The sequence below is a fragment of the Schistocerca gregaria genome, chromosome 9, assembly GCF_023897955.1.
Source record: "Schistocerca gregaria isolate iqSchGreg1 chromosome 9, iqSchGreg1.2, whole genome shotgun sequence".
NCBI lineage: Eukaryota > Metazoa > Arthropoda > Insecta > Orthoptera > Acrididae > Schistocerca > Schistocerca gregaria.
Window position 1 is genome coordinate 74,456,580 of NC_064928.1, and position 19,526 is coordinate 74,476,105.

General features: G+C 52.4%; 1 protein-coding gene across 1 annotated transcript in view; it reads right to left on the minus strand.

Annotated features, from left to right (window-relative positions):
- LOC126292291 (potassium voltage-gated channel protein eag) overlaps positions 1 to 19,526 on the minus strand; it is a 1,528,023-nt gene that overhangs the window by 959,248 nt on the left and 549,249 nt on the right. The gene's annotated exons all lie outside the window — the stretch shown is intronic.

The following is a 19,526-nucleotide window of genomic DNA, read 5'->3' on the forward strand; positions in this document are numbered from 1 at the left end:
CAGAATATGGAATCGGTGGGTTCAGTAGGGTAACAGAACGCCGTGTGTGATCCCAACGGCCTCGTGTCACTAGCAGACGCGATGACAGGCATCGTATCCGCATGGCTGTAACGGATCGTGCAGCCACGTCTCGATCCCTGAGCGTTGCCTGGTGAAACGTTGTTGTGATGCATCGTGTAAGGAGGAGGAAGGCGTACCATCACGTTTCCGACTTTGATAAAGGTCAGATTGTAGCCTATCGCGATTGCGCTTTATCGTATCGCGACATTGTTGCTCACGTTGGTCGAGATCCAACGACTGTTAGCAGAATATGGAATCGGTGGGTTCAGTAGGGTAACAGAACGCCGTGTGTGATCCCAACGGCCTCGTGTCACTAGCAGACGCGATGACAGGCATCGTATCCGCATGGCTGTAACGGATCGTGCAGCCACGTCTCGATCCCTGAGCGTTGCCTGGTGAAACGTTGTTGTGATGCATCGTGTAAGGAGGAGGAAGGCGTACCATCACGTTTCCGACTTTGATAAAGGTCAGATTGTAGCCTATCGCGATTGCGCTTTATCGTATCGCGACATTGTTGCTCACGTTGGTCGAGATCCAACGACTGTTAGCAGAATATGGAATCGGTGGGTTCAGTAGGGTAACAGAACGCCGTGTGTGATCCCAACGGCCTCGTGTCACTAGCAGACGCGATGACAGGCATCGTATCCGCATGGCTGTAACGGATCGTGCAGCCACGTCTCGATCCCTGAGCGTTGCCTGGTGAAACGTTGTTGTGATGCATCGTGTAAGGAGGAGGAAGGCGTACCATCACGTTTCCGACTTTGATAAAGGTCAGATTGTAGCCTATCGCGATTGCGCTTTATCGTATCGCGACATTGTTGCTCACGTTGGTCGAGATCCAACGACTGTTAGCAGAATATGGAATCGGTGGGTTCAGTAGGGTAACAGAACGCCGTGCTGGATCCCAACGGCCTCGTGTCACTAGCAGACGCGATGACAGGCATCGTATCCGCATGGCTGTAACGGATCGTGCAGCCACGTCTCGATCCCTGAGCGTTGCCTGGTGAAACGTTGTTGTGATGCATCGTGTAAGGAGGAGGAAGGCGTACCATCACGTTTCCGACTTTGATAAAGGTCAGATTGTAGCCTATCGCGATTGCGCTTTATCGTATCGCGACATTGTTGCTCACGTTGGTCGAGATCCAACGACTGTTAGCAGAATATGGAATCGGTGGGTTCAGTAGGGTAACAGAACGCCGTGTGTGATCCCAACGGCCTCGTGTCACTAGCAGACGCGATGACAGGCATCGTATCCGCATGGCTGTAACGGATCGTGCAGCCACGTCTCGATCCCTGAGCGTTGCCTGGTGAAACGTTGTTGTGATGCATCGTGTAAGGAGGAGGAAGGCGTACCATCACGTTTCCGACTTTGATAAAGGTCAGATTGTAGCCTATCGCGATTGCGCTTTATCGTATCGCGACATTGTTGCTCACGTTGGTCGAGATCCAACGACTGTTAGCAGAATATGGAATCGGTGGGTTCAGTAGGGTAACAGAACGCCGTGTGTGATCCCAACGGCCTCGTGTCACTAGCAGACGCGATGACAGGCATCGTATCCGCATGGCTGTAACGGATCGTGCAGCCACGTCTCGATCCCTGAGCGTTGCCTGGTGAAACGTTGTTGTGATGCATCGTGTAAGGAGGAGGAAGGCGTACCATCACGTTTCCGACTTTGATAAAGGTCAGATTGTAGCCTATCGCGATTGCGCTTTATCGTATCGCGACATTGTTGCTCACGTTGGTCGAGATCCAACGACTGTTAGCAGAATATGGAATCGGTGGGTTCAGTAGGGTAACAGAACGCCGTGCTGGATCCCAACGGCCTCGTGTCACTAGCAGACGCGATGACAGGCATCGTATCCGCATGGCTGTAACGGATCGTGCAGCCACGTCTCGATCCCTGAGCGTTGCCTGGTGAAACGTTGTTGTGATGCATCGTGTAAGGAGGAGGAAGGCGTACCATCACGTTTCCGACTTTGATAAAGGTCAGATTGTAGCCTATCGCGATTGCGCTTTATCGTATCGCGACATTGTTGCTCACGTTGGTCGAGATCCAACGACTGTTAGCAGAATATGGAATCGGTGGGTTCAGTAGGGTAACAGAACGCCGTGTGTGATCCCAACGGCCTCGTGTCACTAGCAGACGCGATGACAGGCATCGTATCCGCATGGCTGTAACGGATCGTGCAGCCACGTCTCGATCCCTGAGCGTTGCCTGGTGAAACGTTGTTGTGATGCATCGTGTAAGGAGGAGGAAGGCGTACCATCACGTTTCCGACTTTGATAAAGGTCAGATTGTAGCCTATCGCGATTGCGCTTTATCGTATCGCGACATTGTTGCTCACGTTGGTCGAGATCCAACGACTGTTAGCAGAATATGGAATCGGTGGGTTCAGTAGGGTAACAGAACGCCGTGTGTGATCCCAACGGCCTCGTGTCACTAGCAGACGCGATGACAGGCATCGTATCCGCATGGCTGTAACGGATCGTGCAGCCACGTCTCGATCCCTGAGCGTTGCCTGGTGAAACGTTGTTGTGATGCATCGTGTAAGGAGGAGGAAGGCGTACCATCACGTTTCCGACTTTGATAAAGGTCAGATTGTAGCCTATCGCGATTGCGCTTTATCGTATCGCGACATTGTTGCTCACGTTGGTCGAGATCCAACGACTGTTAGCAGAATATGGAATCGGTGGGTTCAGTAGGGTAACAGAACGCCGTGTGTGATCCCAACGGCCTCGTGTCACTAGCAGACGCGATGACAGGCATCGTATCCGCATGGCTGTAACGGATCGTGCAGCCACGTCTCGATCCCTGAGCGTTGCCTGGTGAAACGTTGTTGTGATGCATCGTGTAAGGAGGAGGAAGGCGTACCATCACGTTTCCGACTTTGATAAAGGTCAGATTGTAGCCTATCGCGATTGCGCTTTATCGTATCGCGACATTGTTGCTCACGTTGGTCGAGATCCAACGACTGTTAGCAGAATATGGAATCGGTGGGTTCAGTAGGGTAACAGAACGCCGTGTGTGATCCCAACGGCCTCGTGTCACTAGCAGACGCGATGACAGGCATCGTATCCGCATGGCTGTAACGGATCGTGCAGCCACGTCTCGATCCCTGAGCGTTGCCTGGTGAAACGTTGTTGTGATGCATCGTGTAAGGAGGAGGAAGGCGTACCATCACGTTTCCGACTTTGATAAAGGTCAGATTGTAGCCTATCGCGATTGCGCTTTATCGTATCGCGACATTGTTGCTCACGTTGGTCGAGATCCAACGACTGTTAGCAGAATATGGAATCGGTGGGTTCAGTAGGGTAACAGAACGCCGTGTGTGATCCCAACGGCTTCGTGTCACTAGCAGACGCGATGACAGGCATCGTATCCGCATGGCTGTAACGGATCGTGCAGCCACGTCTCGATCCCTGAGCGTTGCCTGGTGAAACGTTGTTGTGATGCATCGTGTAAGGAGGAGGAAGGCGTACCATCACGTTTCCGACTTTGATAAAGGTCAGATTGTAGCCTATCGCGATTGCGCTTTATCGTATCGCGACATTGTTGCTCACGTTGGTCGAGATCCAACGACTGTTAGCAGAATATGGAATCGGTGGGTTCAGTAGGGTAACAGAACGCCGTGTGTGATCCCAACGGCCTCGTGTCACTAGCAGACGCGATGACAGGCATCGTATCCGCATGGCTGTAACGGATCGTGCAGCCACGTCTCGATCCCTGAGCGTTGCCTGGTGAAACGTTGTTGTGATGCATCGTGTAAGGAGGAGGAAGGCGTACCATCACGTTTCCGACTTTGATAAAGGTCAGATTGTAGCCTATCGCGATTGCGCTTTATCGTATCGCGACATTGTTGCTCACGTTGGTCGAGATCCAACGACTGTTAGCAGAATATGGAATCGGTGGGTTCAGTAGGGTAACAGAACGCCGTGTGTGATCCCAACGGCCTCGTGTCACTAGCAGACGCGATGACAGGCATCGTATCCGCATGGCTGTAACGGATCGTGCAGCCACGTCTCGATCCCTGAGCGTTGCCTGGTGAAACGTTGTTGTGATGCATCGTGTAAGGAGGAGGAAGGCGTACCATCACGTTTCCGACTTTGATAAAGGTCAGATTGTAGCCTATCGCGATTGCGCTTTATCGTATCGCGACATTGTTGCTCACGTTGGTCGAGATCCAACGACTGTTAGCAGAATATGGAATCGGTGGGTTCAGTAGGGTAACAGAACGCCGTGTGTGATCCCAACGGCCTCGTGTCACTAGCAGACGCGATGACAGGCATCGTATCCGCATGGCTGTAACGGATCGTGCAGCCACGTCTCGATCCCTGAGCGTTGCCTGGTGAAACGTTGTTGTGATGCATCGTGTAAGGAGGAGGAAGGCGTACCATCACGTTTCCGACTTTGATAAAGGTCAGATTGTAGCCTATCGCGATTGCGCTTTATCGTATCGCGACATTGTTGCTCACGTTGGTCGAGATCCAACGACTGTTAGCAGAATATGGAATCGGTGGGTTCAGTAGGGTAACAGAACGCCGTGTGTGATCACAACGGCCTCGTGTCACTAGCAGACGCGATGACAGGCATCGTATCCGCATGGCTGTAACGGATCGTGCAGCCACGTCTCGATCCCTGAGCGTTGCCTGGTGAAACGTTGTTGTGATGCATCGTGTAAGGAGGAGGAAGGCGTACCATCACGTTTCCGACTTTGATAAAGGTCAGATTGTAGCCTATCGCGATTGCGCTTTATCGTATCGCGACATTGTTGCTCACGTTGGTCGAGATCCAACGACTGTTAGCAGAATATGGAATCGGTGGGTTCAGTAGGGTAACAGAACGCCGTGCTGGATCCCAACGGCCTCGTGTCACTAGCAGACGCGATGACAGGCATCGTATCCGCATGGCTGTAACGGATCGTGCAGCCACGTCTCGATCCCTGAGCGTTGCCTGGTGAAACGTTGTTGTGATGCATCGTGTAAGGAGGAGGAAGGCGTACCATCACGTTTCCGACTTTGATAAAGGTCAGATTGTAGCCTATCGCGATTGCGCTTTATCGTATCGCGACATTGTTGCTCACGTTGGTCGAGATCCAACGACTGTTAGCAGAATATGGAATCGGTGGGTTCAGTAGGGTAACAGAACGCCGTGTGTGATCCCAACGGCCTCGTGTCACTAGCAGACGCGATGACAGGCATCGTATCCGCATGGCTGTAACGGATCGTGCAGCCACGTCTCGATCCCTGAGCGTTGCCTGGTGAAACGTTGTTGTGATGCATCGTGTAAGGAGGAGGAAGGCGTACCATCACGTTTCCGACTTTGATAAAGGTCAGATTGTAGCCTATCGCGATTGCGCTTTATCGTATCGCGACATTGTTGCTCACGTTGGTCGAGATCCAACGACTGTTAGCAGAATATGGAATCGGTGGGTTCAGTAGGGTAACAGAACGCCGTGTGTGATCCCAACGGCCTCGTGTCACTAGCAGACGCGATGACAGGCATCGTATCCGCATGGCTGTAACGGATCGTGCAGCCACGTCTCGATCCCTGAGCGTTGCCTGGTGAAACGTTGTTGTGATGCATCGTGTAAGGAGGAGGAAGGCGTACCATCACGTTTCCGACTTTGATAAAGGTCAGATTGTAGCCTATCGCGATTGCGCTTTATCGTATCGCGACATTGTTGCTCACGTTGGTCGAGATCCAACGACTGTTAGCAGAATATGGAATCGGTGGGTTCAGTAGGGTAACAGAACGCCGTGTGTGATCCCAACGGCCTCGTGTCACTAGCAGACGCGATGACAGGCATCGTATCCGCATGGCTGTAACGGATCGTGCAGCCACGTCTCGATCCCTGAGCGTTGCCTGGTGAAACGTTGTTGTGATGCATCGTGTAAGGAGGAGGAAGGCGTACCATCACGTTTCCGACTTTGATAAAGGTCAGATTGTAGCCTATCGCGATTGCGCTTTATCGTATCGCGACATTGTTGCTCACGTTGGTCGAGATCCAACGACTGTTAGCAGAATATGGAATCGGTGGGTTCAGTAGGGTAACAGAACGCCGTGTGTGATCCCAACGGCCTCGTGTCACTAGCAGACGCGATGACAGGCATCGTATCCGCATGGCTGTAACGGATCGTGCAGCCACGTCTCGATCCCTGAGCGTTGCCTGGTGAAACGTTGTTGTGATGCATCGTGTAAGGAGGAGGAAGGCGTACCATCACGTTTCCGACTTTGATAAAGGTCAGATTGTAGCCTATCGCGATTGCGCTTTATCGTATCGCGACATTGTTGCTCACGTTGGTCGAGATCCAACGACTGTTAGCAGAATATGGAATCGGTGGGTTCAGTAGGGTAACAGAACGCCGTGTGTGATCCCAACGGCCTCGTGTCACTAGCAGACGCGATGACAGGCATCGTATCCGCATGGCTGTAACGGATCGTGCAGCCACGTCTCGATCCCTGAGCGTTGCCTGGTGAAACGTTGTTGTGATGCATCGTGTAAGGAGGAGGAAGGCGTACCATCACGTTTCCGACTTTGATAAAGGTCAGATTGTAGCCTATCGCGATTGCGCTTTATCGTATCGCGACATTGTTGCTCACGTTGGTCGAGATCCAACGACTGTTAGCAGAATATGGAATCGGTGGGTTCAGTAGGGTAACAGAACGCCGTGCTGGATCCCAACGGCCTCGTGTCACTAGCAGACGCGATGACAGGCATCGTATCCGCATGGCTGTAACGGATCGTGCAGCCACGTCTCGATCCCTGAGCGTTGCCTGGTGAAACGTCGTTGTGATGCATCGTGTAAGGAGGAGGAAGGTGTACCATCACGTTTCCGACTTTGATAAAGGTCAGATTGTAGCCTATCGCGATTGCGCTTTATCGTATCGCGACATTGCTGCCCGCGTTGGTCGAGATCCAACGACTGTTAGCAGAATATGGAATCGGTGGGTTCAGTAGGGTAACAGAACGCCGTGTGTGATCCCAACGGCCTCGTGTCACTAGCAGACGCGATGACAGGCATCGTATCCGCATGGCTGTAACGGATCGTGCAGCCACGTCTCGATCCCTGAGCGTTGCCTGGTGAAACGTTGTTGTGATGCATCGTGTAAGGAGGAGGAAGGCGTACCATCACGTTTCCGACTTTGATAAAGGTCAGATTGTAGCCTATCGCGATTGCGCTTTATCGTATCGCGACATTGTTGCTCACGTTGGTCGAGATCCAACGACTGTTAGCAGAATATGGAATCGGTGGGTTCAGTAGGGTAACAGAACGCCGTGTGTGATCCCAACGGCCTCGTGTCACTAGCAGACGCGATGACAGGCATCGTATCCGCATGGCTGTAACGGATCGTGCAGCCACGTCTCGATCCCTGAGCGTTGCCTGGTGAAACGTTGTTGTGATGCATCGTGTAAGGAGGAGGAAGGCGTACCATCACGTTTCCGACTTTGATAAAGGTCAGATTGTAGCCTATCGCGATTGTGCTTTATCGTATCGCGACATTGTTGCTCACGTTGGTCGAGATCCAACGACTGTTAGCAGAATATGGAATCTGTTGGTTCAGTAGGGTAACAGAACGCCGTGCTGGATCCCAACGGCCTCGTGTCACTAGCAGACGCGATGACAGGCATCGTATCCGCATGGCTGTAACGGATCGTGCAGCCACGTCTCGATCCCTGAGCGTTGCCTGGTGAAACGTTGTTGTGATGCATCGTGTAAGGAGGAGGAAGGCGTACCATCACGTTTCCGACTTTGATAAAGGTCAGATTGTAGCCTATCGCGATTGCGCTTTATCGTATCGCGACATTGTTGCTCACGTTGGTCGAGATCCAACGACTGTTAGCAGAATATGGAATCGGTGGGTTCAGTAGGGTAACAGAACGCCGTGCTGGATCCCAACGGCCTCGTGTCACTAGCAGACGCGATGACAGGCATCGTATCCGCATGGCTGTAACGGATCGTGCAGCCACGTCTCGATCCCTGAGCGTTGCCTGGTGAAACGTTGTTGTGATGCATCGTGTAAGGAGGAGGAAGGCGTACCATCACGTTTCCGACTTTGATAAAGGTCAGATTGTAGCCTATCGCGATTGCGCTTTATCGTATCGCGACATTGTTGCTCACGTTGGTCGAGATCCAACGACTGTTAGCAGAATATGGAATCGGTGGGTTCAGTAGGGTAACAGAACGCCGTGTGTGATCCCAACGGCCTCGTGTCACTAGCAGACGCGATGACAGGCATCGTATCCGCATGGCTGTAACGGATCGTGCAGCCACGTCTCGATCCCTGAGCGTTGCCTGGTGAAACGTTGTTGTGATGCATCGTGTAAGGAGGAGGAAGGCGTACCATCACGTTTCCGACTTTGATAAAGGTCAGATTGTAGCCTATCGCGATTGCGCTTTATCGTATCGCGACATTGTTGCTCACGTTGGTCGAGATCCAACGACTGTTAGCAGAATATGGAATCGGTGGGTTCAGTAGGGTAACAGAACGCCGTGTGTGATCCCAACGGCCTCGTGTCACTAGCAGACGCGATGACAGGCATCGTATCCGCATGGCTGTAACGGATCGTGCAGCCACGTCTCGATCCCTGAGCGTTGCCTGGTGAAACGTTGTTGTGATGCATCGTGTAAGGAGGAGGAAGGCGTACCATCACGTTTCCGACTTTGATAAAGGTCAGATTGTAGCCTATCGCGATTGCGCTTTATCGTATCGCGACATTGTTGCTCACGTTGGTCGAGATCCAACGACTGTTAGCAGAATATGGAATCGGTGGGTTCAGTAGGGTAACAGAACGCCGTGTGTGATCCCAACGGCCTCGTGTCACTAGCAGACGCGATGACAGGCATCGTATCCGCATGGCTGTAACGGATCGTGCAGCCACGTCTCGATCCCTGAGCGTTGCCTGGTGAAACGTTGTTGTGATGCATCGTGTAAGGAGGAGGAAGGCGTACCATCACGTTTCCGACTTTGATAAAGGTCAGATTGTAGCCTATCGCGATTGCGCTTTATCGTATCGCGACATTGTTGCTCACGTTGGTCGAGATCCAACGACTGTTAGCAGAATATGGAATCGGTGGGTTCAGTAGGGTAACAGAACGCCGTGCTGGATCCCAACGGCCTCGTGTCACTAGCAGACGCGATGACAGGCATCGTATCCGCATGGCTGTAACGGATCGTGCAGCCACGTCTCGATCCCTGAGCGTTGCCTGGTGAAACGTTGTTGTGATGCATCGTGTAAGGAGGAGGAAGGCGTACCATCACGTTTCCGACTTTGATAAAGGTCAGATTGTAGCCTATCGCGATTGCGCTTTATCGTATCGCGACATTGTTGCTCACGTTGGTCGAGATCCAACGACTGTTAGCAGAATATGGAATCGGTGGGTTCAGTAGGGTAACAGAACGCCGTGTGTGATCCCAACGGCCTCGTGTCACTAGCAGACGCGATGACAGGCATCGTATCCGCATGGCTGTAACGGATCGTGCAGCCACGTCTCGATCCCTGAGCGTTGCCTGGTGAAACGTTGTTGTGATGCATCGTGTAAGGAGGAGGAAGGCGTACCATCACGTTTCCGACTTTGATAAAGGTCAGATTGTAGCCTATCGCGATTGCGCTTTATCGTATCGCGACATTGTTGCTCACGTTGGTCGAGATCCAACGACTGTTAGCAGAATATGGAATCGGTGGGTTCAGTAGGGTAACAGAACGCCGTGTGTGATCCCAACGGCCTCGTGTCACTAGCAGACGCGATGACAGGCATCGTATCCGCATGGCTGTAACGGATCGTGCAGCCACGTCTCGATCCCTGAGCGTTGCCTGGTGAAACGTTGTTGTGATGCATCGTGTAAGGAGGAGGAAGGCGTACCATCACGTTTCCGACTTTGATAAAGGTCAGATTGTAGCCTATCGCGATTGCGCTTTATCGTATCGCGACATTGTTGCTCACGTTGGTCGAGATCCAACGACTGTTAGCAGAATATGGAATCGGTGGGTTCAGTAGGGTAACAGAACGCCGTGCTGGATCCCAACGGCCTCGTGTCACTAGCAGACGCGATGACAGGCATCGTATCCGCATGGCTGTAACGGATCGTGCAGCCACGTCTCGATCCCTGAGCGTTGCCTGGTGAAACGTTGTTGTGATGCATCGTGTAAGGAGGAGGAAGGCGTACCATCACGTTTCCGACTTTGATAAAGGTCAGATTGTAGCCTATCGCGATTGCGCTTTATCGTATCGCGACATTGTTGCTCACGTTGGTCGAGATCCAACGACTGTTAGCAGAATATGGAATCGGTGGGTTCAGTAGGGTAACAGAACGCCGTGTGTGATCCCAACGGCCTCGTGTCACTAGCAGACGCGATGACAGGCATCGTATCCGCATGGCTGTAACGGATCGTGCAGCCACGTCTCGATCCCTGAGCGTTGCCTGGTGAAACGTTGTTGTGATGCATCGTGTAAGGAGGAGGAAGGCGTACCATCACGTTTCCGACTTTGATAAAGGTCAGATTGTAGCCTATCGCGATTGCGCTTTATCGTATCGCGACATTGTTGCTCACGTTGGTCGAGATCCAACGACTGTTAGCAGAATATGGAATCGGTGGGTTCAGTAGGGTAACAGAACGCCGTGTGTGATCCCAACGGCCTCGTGTCACTAGCAGACGCGATGACAGGCATCGTATCCGCATGGCTGTAACGGATCGTGCAGCCACGTCTCGATCCCTGAGCGTTGCCTGGTGAAACGTTGTTGTGATGCATCGTGTAAGGAGGAGGAAGGCGTACCATCACGTTTCCGACTTTGATAAAGGTCAGATTGTAGCCTATCGCGATTGCGCTTTATCGTATCGCGACATTGTTGCTCACGTTGGTCGAGATCCAACGACTGTTAGCAGAATATGGAATCGGTGGGTTCAGTAGGGTAACAGAACGCCGTGTGTGATCCCAACGGCCTCGTGTCACTAGCAGACGCGATGACAGGCATCGTATCCGCATGGCTGTAACGGATCGTGCAGCCACGTCTCGATCCCTGAGCGTTGCCTGGTGAAACGTTGTTGTGATGCATCGTGTAAGGAGGAGGAAGGCGTACCATCACGTTTCCGACTTTGATAAAGGTCAGATTGTAGCCTATCGCGATTGCGCTTTATCGTATCGCGACATTGTTGCTCACGTTGGTCGAGATCCAACGACTGTTAGCAGAATATGGAATCGGTGGGTTCAGTAGGGTAACAGAACGCCGTGTGTGATCCCAACGGCCTCGTGTCACTAGCAGACGCGATGACAGGCATCGTATCCGCATGGCTGTAACGGATCGTGCAGCCACGTCTCGATCCCTGAGCGTTGCCTGGTGAAACGTTGTTGTGATGCATCGTGTAAGGAGGAGGAAGGCGTACCATCACGTTTCCGACTTTGATAAAGGTCAGATTGTAGCCTATCGCGATTGCGCTTTATCGTATCGCGACATTGTTGCTCACGTTGGTCGAGATCCAACGACTGTTAGCAGAATATGGAATCGGTGGGTTCAGTAGGGTAACAGAACGCCGTGTGTGATCCCAACGGCTTCGTGTCACTAGCAGACGCGATGACAGGCATCGTATCCGCATGGCTGTAACGGATCGTGCAGCCACGTCTCGATCCCTGAGCGTTGCCTGGTGAAACGTTGTTGTGATGCATCGTGTAAGGAGGAGGAAGGCGTACCATCACGTTTCCGACTTTGATAAAGGTCAGATTGTAGCCTATCGCGATTGCGCTTTATCGTATCGCGACATTGTTGCTCACGTTGGTCGAGATCCAACGACTGTTAGCAGAATATGGAATCGGTGGGTTCAGTAGGGTAACAGAACGCCGTGTGTGATCCCAACGGCCTCGTGTCACTAGCAGACGCGATGACAGGCATCGTATCCGCATGGCTGTAACGGATCGTGCAGCCACGTCTCGATCCCTGAGCGTTGCCTGGTGAAACGTTGTTGTGATGCATCGTGTAAGGAGGAGGAAGGCGTACCATCACGTTTCCGACTTTGATAAAGGTCAGATTGTAGCCTATCGCGATTGCGCTTTATCGTATCGCGACATTGTTGCTCACGTTGGTCGAGATCCAACGACTGTTAGCAGAATATGGAATCGGTGGGTTCAGTAGGGTAACAGAACGCCGTGTGTGATCCCAACGGCCTCGTGTCACTAGCAGACGCGATGACAGGCATCGTATCCGCATGGCTGTAACGGATCGTGCAGCCACGTCTCGATCCCTGAGCGTTGCCTGGTGAAACGTTGTTGTGATGCATCGTGTAAGGAGGAGGAAGGCGTACCATCACGTTTCCGACTTTGATAAAGGTCAGATTGTAGCCTATCGCGATTGCGCTTTATCGTATCGCGACATTGTTGCTCACGTTGGTCGAGATCCAACGACTGTTAGCAGAATATGGAATCGGTGGGTTCAGTAGGGTAACAGAACGCCGTGTGTGATCCCAACGGCCTCGTGTCACTAGCAGACGCGATGACAGGCATCGTATCCGCATGGCTGTAACGGATCGTGCAGCCACGTCTCGATCCCTGAGCGTTGCCTGGTGAAACGTTGTTGTGATGCATCGTGTAAGGAGGAGGAAGGCGTACCATCACGTTTCCGACTTTGATAAAGGTCAGATTGTAGCCTATCGCGATTGCGCTTTATCGTATCGCGACATTGTTGCTCACGTTGGTCGAGATCCAACGACTGTTAGCAGAATATGGAATCGGTGGGTTCAGTAGGGTAACAGAACGCCGTGTGTGATCACAACGGCCTCGTGTCACTAGCAGACGCGATGACAGGCATCGTATCCGCATGGCTGTAACGGATCGTGCAGCCACGTCTCGATCCCTGAGCGTTGCCTGGTGAAACGTTGTTGTGATGCATCGTGTAAGGAGGAGGAAGGCGTACCATCACGTTTCCGACTTTGATAAAGGTCAGATTGTAGCCTATCGCGATTGCGCTTTATCGTATCGCGACATTGTTGCTCACGTTGGTCGAGATCCAACGACTGTTAGCAGAATATGGAATCGGTGGGTTCAGTAGGGTAACAGAACGCCGTGTGTGATCCCAACGGCCTCGTGTCACTAGCAGACGCGATGACAGGCATCGTATCCGCATGGCTGTAACGGATCGTGCAGCCACGTCTCGATCCCTGAGCGTTGCCTGGTGAAACGTTGTTGTGATGCATCGTGTAAGGAGGAGGAAGGCGTACCATCACGTTTCCGACTTTGATAAAGGTCAGATTGTAGCCTATCGCGATTGCGCTTTATCGTATCGCGACATTGTTGCTCACGTTGGTCGAGATCCAACGACTGTTAGCAGAATATGGAATCGGTGGGTTCAGTAGGGTAACAGAACGCCGTGTGTGATCCCAACGGCCTCGTGTCACTAGCAGACGCGATGACAGGCATCGTATCCGCATGGCTGTAACGGATCGTGCAGCCACGTCTCGATCCCTGAGCGTTGCCTGGTGAAACGTTGTTGTGATGCATCGTGTAAGGAGGAGGAAGGCGTACCATCACGTTTCCGACTTTGATAAAGGTCAGATTGTAGCCTATCGCGATTGCGCTTTATCGTATCGCGACATTGTTGCTCACGTTGGTCGAGATCCAACGACTGTTAGCAGAATATGGAATCGGTGGGTTCAGTAGGGTAACAGAACGCCGTGTGTGATCCCAACGGCCTCGTGTCACTAGCAGACGCGATGACAGGCATCGTATCCGCATGGCTGTAACGGATCGTGCAGCCACGTCTCGATCCCTGAGCGTTGCCTGGTGAAACGTTGTTGTGATGCATCGTGTAAGGAGGAGGAAGGCGTACCATCACGTTTCCGACTTTGATAAAGGTCAGATTGTAGCCTATCGCGATTGCGCTTTATCGTATCGCGACATTGTTGCTCACGTTGGTCGAGATCCAACGACTGTTAGCAGAATATGGAATCGGTGGGTTCAGTAGGGTAACAGAACGCCGTGTGTGATCCCAACGGCCTCGTGTCACTAGCAGACGCGATGACAGGCATCGTATCCGCATGGCTGTAACGGATCGTGCAGCCACGTCTCGATCCCTGAGCGTTGCCTGGTGAAACGTTGTTGTGATGCATCGTGTAAGGAGGAGGAAGGCGTACCATCACGTTTCCGACTTTGATAAAGGTCAGATTGTAGCCTATCGCGATTGCGCTTTATCGTATCGCGACATTGTTGCTCACGTTGGTCGAGATCCAACGACTGTTAGTAGAATATGGAATCGGTGGGTTCAGTAGGGTAACAGAACGCCGTGTGTGATCCCAACGGCCTCGTGTCACTAGCAGACGCGATGACAGGCATCGTATCCGCATGGCTGTAACGGATCGTGCAGCCACGTCTCGATCCCTGAGCGTTGCCTGGTGAAACGTTGTTGTGATGCATCGTGTAAGGAGGAGGAAGGCGTACCATCACGTTTCCGACTTTGATAAAGGTCAGATTGTAGCCTATCGCGATTGCGCTTTATCGTATCGCGACATTGTTGCTCACGTTGGTCGAGATCCAACGACTGTTAGCAGAATATGGAATCGGTGGGTTCAGTAGGGTAACAGAACGCCGTGTGTGATCCCAACGGCCTCGTGTCACTAGCAGACGCGATGACAGGCATCGTATCCGCATGGCTGTAACGGATCGTGCAGCCACGTCTCGATCCCTGAGCGTTGCCTGGTGAAACGTTGTTGTGATGCATCGTGTAAGGAGGAGGAAGGCGTACCATCACGTTTCCGACTTTGATAAAGGTCAGATTGTAGCCTATCGCGATTGCGCTTTATCGTATCGCGACATTGTTGCTCACGTTGGTCGAGATCCAACGACTGTTAGCAGAATATGGAATCGGTGGGTTCAGTAGGGTAACAGAACGCCGTGCTGGATCCCAACGGCCTCGTGTCACTAGCAGACGCGATGACAGGCATCGTATCCGCATGGCTGTAACGGATCGTGCAGCCACGTCTCGATCCCTGAGCGTTGCCTGGTGAAACGTCGTTGTGATGCATCGTGTAAGGAGGAGGAAGGTGTACCATCACGTTTCCGACTTTGATAAAGGTCAGATTGTAGCCTATCGCGATTGCGCTTTATCGTATCGCGACATTGCTGCCCGCGTTGGTCGAGATCCAACGACTGTTAGCAGAATATGGAATCGGTGGGTTCAGTAGGGTAACAGAACGCCGTGTGTGATCCCAACGGCCTCGTGTCACTAGCAGACGCGATGACAGGCATCGTATCCGCATGGCTGTAACGGATCGTGCAGCCACGTCTCGATCCCTGAGCGTTGCCTGGTGAAACGTTGTTGTGATGCATCGTGTAAGGAGGAGGAAGGCGTACCATCACGTTTCCGACTTTGATAAAGGTCAGATTGTAGCCTATCGCGATTGCGCTTTATCGTATCGCGACATTGTTGCTCACGTTGGTCGAGATCCAACGACTGTTAGCAGAATATGGAATCGGTGGGTTCAGTAGGGTAACAGAACGCCGTGTGTGATCCCAACGGCCTCGTGTCACTAGCAGACGCGATGACAGGCATCGTATCCGCATGGCTGTAACGGATCGTGCAGCCACGTCTCGATCCCTGAGCGTTGCCTGGTGAAACGTTGTTGTGATGCATCGTGTAAGGAGGAGGAAGGCGTACCATCACGTTTCCGACTTTGATAAAGGTCAGATTGTAGCCTATCGCGATTGTGCTTTATCGTATCGCGACATTGTTGCTCACGTTGGTCGAGATCCAACGACTGTTAGCAGAATATGGAATCTGTTGGTTCAGTAGGGTAACAGAACGCCGTGCTGGATCCCAACGGCCTCGTGTCACTAGCAGACGCGATGACAGGCATCGTATCCGCATGGCTGTAACGGATCGTGCAGCCACGTCTCGATCCCTGAGCGTTGCCTGGTGAAACGTTGTTGTGATGCATCGTGTAAGGAGGAGGAAGGCGTACCATCACGTTTCCGACTTTGATAAAGGTCAGATTGTAGCCTATCGCGATTGCGCTTTATCGTATCGCGACATTGTTGCTCACGTTGGTCGAGATCCAACGACTGTTAGCAGAATATGGAATCGGTGGGTTCAGTAGGGTAACAGAACGCCGTGTGTGATCCCAACGGCCTCGTGTCACTAGCAGACGCGATGACAGGCATCGTATCCGCATGGCTGTAACGGATCGTGCAGCCACGTCTCGATCCCTGTGCGTTGCCTGGTGAAACGTTGTTGTGATGCATCGTGTAAGGAGGAGGAAGGCGTACCATCACGTTTCCGACTTTGATAAAGGTCAGATTGTAGCCTATCGCGATTGCGCTTTATCGTATCGCGACATTGTTGCTCACGTTGGTCGAGATCCAACGACTGTTAGCAGAATATGGAATCGGTGGGTTCAGTAGGGTAACAGAACGCCGTGTGTGATCCCAACGGCCTCGTGTCACTAGCAGACGCGATGACAGGCATCGTATCCGCATGGCTGTAACGGATCGTGCAGCCACGTCTCGATCCCTGAGCGTTGCCTGGTGAAACGTCGTTGTGATGCATCGTGTAAGGAGGAGGAAGGTGTACCATCACGTTTCCGACTTTGATAAAGGTCAGATTGTAGTCTATCGCGATTGCGGTTTATCGTATCGCGACATTGCTGCCCGCGTTGGTCGAGATCCAACGACTGTTAGCAGAATATGGAATCGGTGGGTTCAGTAGGGTAACAGAACGCCGTGTGTGATCCCAACGGCCTCGTGTCACTAGCAGACGCGATGACAGGCATCGTATCCGCATGGCTGTAACGGATCGTGCAGCCACGTCTCGATCCCTGAGCGTTGCCTGGTGAAACGTCGTTGTGATGCATCGTGTAAGGAGGAGGAAGGTGTACCATCACGTTTCCGACTTTGATAAAGGTCAGATTGTAGCCTATCGCGATTGCGCTTTATCGTATCGCGACATTGCTGCCCGCGTTGGTCGAGATCCAACGACTGTTAGCAGAATATGGAATCGGTGGGTTCAGTAGGGTAACAGAACGCCGTGTGTGATCCCAACGGCCTCGTGTCACTAGCAGACGCGATGACAGGCATCGTATCCGCATGGCTGTAACGGATCGTGCAGCCACGTCTCGATCCCTGAGCGTTGCCTGGTGAAACGTTGTTGTGATGCATCGTGTAAGGAGGAGGAAGGCGTACCATCACGTTTCCGACTTTGATAAAGGTCAGATTGTAGCCTATCGCGATTGCGCTTTATCGTATCGCGACATTGTTGCTCACGTTGGTCGAGATCCAACGACTGTTAGCAGAATATGGAATCGGTGGGTTCAGTAGGGTAACAGAACGCCGTGTGTGATCCCAACGGCCTCGTGTCACTAGCAGACGCGATGACAGGCATCGTATCCGCATGGCTGTAACGGATCGTGCAGCCACGTCTCGATCCCTGAGCGTTGCCTGGTGAAACGTTGTTGTGATGCATCGTGTAAGGAGGAGGAAGGCGTACCATCACGTTTCCGACTTTGATAAAGGTCAGATTGTAGCCTATCGCGATTGCGCTTTATCGTATCGCGACATTGTTGCTCACGTTGGTCGAGATCCAACGACTGTTAGCAGAATATGGAATCGGTGGGTTCAGTAGGGTAACAGAACGCCGTGTGTGATCCCAACGGCCTCGTGTCACTAGCAGACGCGATGACAGGCATCGTATCCGCATGGCTGTAACGGATCGTGCAGCCACGTCTCGATCCCTGAGCGTTGCCTGGTGAAACGTCGTTGTGATGCATCGTGTAAGGAGGAGGAAGGTGTACCATCACGTTTCCGACTTTGATAAAGGTCAGATTGTAGCCTATCGCGATTGCGCTTTATCGTATCGCTACATTGCTGCCCGCGTTGGTCGAGATCCAACGACTGTTAGCAGAATATGGAATCGGTGGGTTCAGTAGGGTAACAGAACGCCGTGTGTGATCCCAACGGCCTCGTGTCACTAGCAGACGCGATGACAGGCATCGTATCCGCATGGCTGTAACGGATCGTGCAGCCACGTCTCGATCCCTGAGCGTTGCCTGGTGAAACGTTGTTGTGATGCATCGTGTAAGGAGGAGGAAGGCGTACCATCACGTTTCCGACTTTGATAAAGGTCAGATTGTAGCCTATCGCGATTGCGCTTTATCGTATCGCGACATTGTTGCTCACGTTGGTCGAGATCCAACGACTGTTAGCAGAATATGGAATCGGTGGGTTCAGTAGGGTAACAGAACGCCGTGTGTGATCCCAACGGCCTCGTGTCACTAGCAGACGCGATGACAGGCATCGTATCCGCATGGCTGTAACGGATCGTGCAGCCACGTCTCGATCCCTGAGCGTTGCCTGGTGAAACGTTGTTGTGATGCATCGTGTAAGGAGGAGGAAGGCGTACCATCACGTTTCCGACTTTGATAAAGGTCAGATTGTAGCCTATCGCGATTGCGCTTTATCGTATCGCGACATTGTTGCTCACGTTGGTCGAGATCCAACGACTGTTAGCAGAATATGGAATCGGTGGGTTCAGTAGGGTAACAGAACGCCGTGTGTGATCCCAACGGCCTCGTGTCACTAGCAGACGCGATGACAGGCATCGTATCCGCATGGCTGTAACGGATCGTGCAGCCACGTCTCGATCCCTGAGCGTTGCCTGGTGAAACGTTGTTGTGATGCATCGTGTAAGGAGGAGGAAGGCGTACCATCACGTTTCCGACTTTGATAAAGGTCAGATTGTAGCCTATCGCGATTGCGCTTTATCGTATCGCGACATTGTTGCTCACGTTGGTCGAGATCCAACGACTGTTAGCAGAATATGGAATCGGTGGGTTCAGTAGGGTAACAGAACGCCGTGTGTGATCCCAACGGCCTCGTGTCACTAGCAGACGCGATGACAGGCATCGTATCCGCATGGCTGTAACGGATCGTGCAGCCACGTCTCGATCCCTGAGCGTTGCCTGGTGAAACGTTGTTGTGATGCATCGTGTAAGGAGGAGGAAGGCGTACCATCACGTTTCCGACTTTGATAAAGGTCAGATTGTAGCCTATCGCGATTGCGCTTTATCGTATCGCGACATTGTTGCTCACGTTGGTCGAGATCCAACGACTGTTAGCAGAATATGGAATCGGTGGGTTCAGTAGGGTAACAGAACGCCGTGTGTGATCCCAACGGCCTCGTGTCACTAGCAGACGCGATGACAGGCATCGTATCCGCATGGCTGTAACGGATCGTGCAGCCACGTCTCGATCCCTGAGCGTTGCCTGGTGAAACGTTGTTGTGATGCATCGTGTAAGGAGGAGGAAGGCGTACCATCACGTTTCCGACTTTGATAAAGGTCAGATTGTAGCCTATCGCGATTGCGCTTTATCGTATCGCGACATTGTTGCTCACGTTGGTCGAGATCCAACGACTGTTAGCAGAATATGGAATCGGTGGGTTCAGTAGGGTAACAGAACGCCGTGTGTGATCCCAACGGCCTCGTGTCAC